Source organism: Octodon degus, unplaced genomic scaffold (genome assembly GCF_000260255.1).
Source record: "Octodon degus isolate 3935 unplaced genomic scaffold, OctDeg1.0 scaffold00280, whole genome shotgun sequence".
Lineage (NCBI taxonomy): Eukaryota > Metazoa > Chordata > Mammalia > Rodentia > Octodontidae > Octodon > Octodon degus.
The window spans coordinates 5,987-9,618 of NW_004524856.1; the positions used below are offsets into that span (position 1 = coordinate 5,987).

At 41.7% G+C, this 3,632-nt stretch overlaps 1 pseudogene; it reads left to right on the forward strand.

The window, feature by feature from the left end:
• The first annotated feature begins 755 nt into the window (after positions 1–755).
• LOC101572528 overlaps positions 756–3,632 on the forward strand; it is a 28,775-nt pseudogene continuing 25,898 nt past the window's right edge.

Consider the following 3,632-nt stretch of genomic DNA (forward strand, 5'->3'; position numbering starts at 1 on the left):
TACCTAAAAGAGTTAGATTAATACAACAGAAAGGACTTTTGGCTTTCAAAGTGACAGACTACCACGTGGTAACTACATAAAAATGACAAGATGGGCTGCCTGCCAAGGGCATCTTAGATCATTTCTAGAGAGCCTGTGGCGTTTCCTGAAGTGATCTTTAGTAATGGTTTATTTTGTCATATTTTTCAGCTTGCTAGTACAGGCACCACAATTATCAAATTTTTTATTTTGATAGACAGAAATTGTCATTTGTGCTTATTTTTCAGATAAAATCTGTGCTAATGGAAATGGCATAAACACTTTTCGTGCTAAAAGCGTACAAATAAGATGATGTTGTTTAAGGTGGTCTTATCAGTTCTGAGGCGAGACTCAACAAAACATGCTGCCTAGATTGTGTTTTCTAATGATAAATTCTTAGGAAAAGTAACTCAGGCACAAACACATGGGAACTTTCCTAGCCGAAGGATATGATGGTGATTTCCAGGGGGTAGGAACGGAACAGAGATTCCTGTCTTCATTGCCATTACTGGATTCAGAGTCCCTGTACTAGGCCCTGTAGAAACACTAGAGCATTTCTGAAGGAAGATTCCTGGGTGTGCTTCCCATGGGTGAATGAAGAAACAAATGCTGACCTGATAGGGACTACTGGAATGAGGTGAGATTTTCTTTCTTTCTGCAGGCTACCAATAATCAAAATGAGGAACCTTTGGCATTTGTTTCAATAATTGATATCATCCAGAATCAAGTGGAAGAGCATGGCTTGCCTCGCCAACCTGCTCTCCGTAAGTCTTGGAAGACCCCATTCAGGAGAATTCAGCGTTGTTTCACCAAATGCTTTCGGTAAGAACTACTCTGCAACATAAAACCATTGGATTTCTCTCCTTTGAATTTTTTTCCCTTCCTGAAAGCCCAATGTAATTCCAAGGTTTTCCCAGGACAAGCTGACTCCCTCCTTTCTTTTTCTAGGTGCAACTCTATGGCCTAAGATTGTGCACACAGCAAACACAGACTCGTGAATGGAAATAAAGGCATCTGCACAGCCGTTCTTTCCTTCTTTTGTCTGTCCTTTTGTTGTGGTGGTTTCCATAAGTGCTTTCATACCTGCCTTTTATTGCTTCATCATATTGATATGCTTATTGTCAGAGGCAGGAGTCACAGGTGGAGTATAGATTGCTAGGGTTGCCAGGAGTCTGGGATTTACCAGAGAGAATATTATTTTACTTAGCCCTATGAACAGGAATATCACTGATGACAGTGTTTATTTTTCCACTGCATATTTTGGCTATTACCTTGGGAGAGATCATGCCATAAGGGAATTGGGAAAAAAATCACATCTTTCTCAGCCCTCAGTTCTTAAGATATACAAACACCTCTTTCATAAGGCAGGTAAGTTATTATTTTATGAGAGCATTGAGAAGGAAATTGTCTCATGATCATAGATAAAGAACTTAAGGCTGGGAAAATATGTCAGCAGATTAAAGTGCCTGCAAGCATTCACAGGGCCCCATGGTTCAATCCCCCTGGCCTGCCGGACTGGCCCCGCCCCCAGAGTGCACTGAAACAGCAATTGAAACTGGGTGCCGTCGCGAGCTCCTGTAATCCCAGCTCTTGGGAGGCTCTAAACGGGTAGATCACTATGAATCTGATCTAGTAGTAAGACCCTGAACACCTTGTAGACCCTTTCCTAAAATACAAAAAAAGGACCTAAATCTAATTAGGCAGCTGACCACTATCACCACCTTACCACTATACTTGGTATTCTCACCCTTTTCAACATTATTTTAGATGCTTTGACAATATTGAAGGTCTAGAAAAATTTTGAAGTGATAGTTCTCAATCTGTAGCCCTGGATTCCACCAGAAATTTTGTGTGTGCCACCTTCCTTCTGACCACAGAACCATCCACAGATACATCCCTTCTCCCTCAACATTACCTCTTGCATATGCTGATGACTGAGGCCCTGTATGTGTCCTAACACTGAGGGGGTCTTCCTCATTGCCACGGGGACTCATTGGTCCTGGGAGAAGAAGATTCTAGAGGAAAGATCATAAAACGTGCAACCAGAACACCCTTTGGATAATTCCTGGCTCCGGCATTTACAAGCACAAGTGCTTGAGGGCAGCTGCTTCAAAAACATGAAGCTCATCTTCCTTAGGGAGAGAAGGATACAAGCACACTCTGGATGGGGCTGCTGTGGTGAGGGAAGAAATCGCGCAGAAACGATCACACGGTGCTTGGTGTATGGAGGGCACGCAATGCCTACTTTGCCTAGCCAGTGCCATACAATGTGTTTCCCTCCTGATTTCCACACATGCTCAGTGCATAATGAAGGAAAATCGGGTTGCGAGATCTTGTCCTGTTTGACCTATAATGTTATTTGGAAGCATCTTTACATCCGCTGGTAAGCCCTCCCTGTAAGGAGAGGTTGGTATAGCCTGTGTGAGATTCGGCTGTCTTTGATTTGAAAAACTAAATACTGTTTCAGGTCCTCTTTTAGGCTACTGTGCATACAGTAAAAAATAATATACAGGCATAGAGTAAGTTATTACAGCAGGCAGAGAGTTGGAAGGCTTACCATGCCTGTCTTTGGCTTCAATCCCAGTGTCTGCTACAGGAACTTGTATAATGCTGACACAGGTTTATTTCACCTCCTGGGGTTATAGTCTGAAGTATTTCTGCTAAGCATGGGATTTGATTTAGAAAAAAAATACGTTTTTCATGGTGAGCTCAAGATATCTCTCTTTGCTTAGTATGTGTCACATGCTCTCTATACAGGAAACACTGAAAGTGGAATGATTATACCCGGGAGACCAATTGGGGGGGATTGTCACTTTTTTCCTACTGTGTAGTTTTGACTTTTAAAATGAAACTGAAAGGGGGCCAAATAGCTTAGCAGATTAAAGTGCCTGCTAGTAGGCTCAGGGACCAAAGGGTTCGATCCCCGGGCCTGCAGTGCAGGTCCTGCCCCCAGTATGTGCTGAGCCGGCAATTGAGACTGGGTGCGGTGGCACGTGCCTGTAATCCCAGCTCCTGGGAGGCTGTAAAGAAGCGGATCACTACAAATCGATCTATTAGTGAGACTCTGAACACCCTGTAGACCCTTTCCTAAAAAATACAAGAAAAAAAAATAGGGGCCGGGGAGATGGCTCAGTAGAATAAGTGCTTGGTCTGAGTTCAATCTCTGGTTCTACCAACCAACCAACCAACAAACAAACAAACAAACAAATAAATAAATAAATAAATAAAATGAAACTGAAGATGCTCATGTGCACAACTGAGAATGATTTTTCAGTGCAAAAATACAGGTCACCCTACTCTGGAGTCAGTCACGTGCTGGGGAATATTCAATGGTCTTTTGGTATAAGAATATTTAATTGCTGTAATCATAACAGAATGAGAATGGACTCAGCTTTACAAGTGTTAAATCAGACAGAGACTACTACTATATTTATGAGATATTAACTACAAATATCAACTATAGAGCAAGATTTCCATTAGAATTCCATATTTTTTTTCAAAGTTTTATTGATAAGCAGATAGCAATGAGACAGTTTCAAATCAAATCGGAAGGACAGTTTCAACAAATAATACACTGCATATATTCTTCTTAGTGGTTAATTGCTGTACAAGAT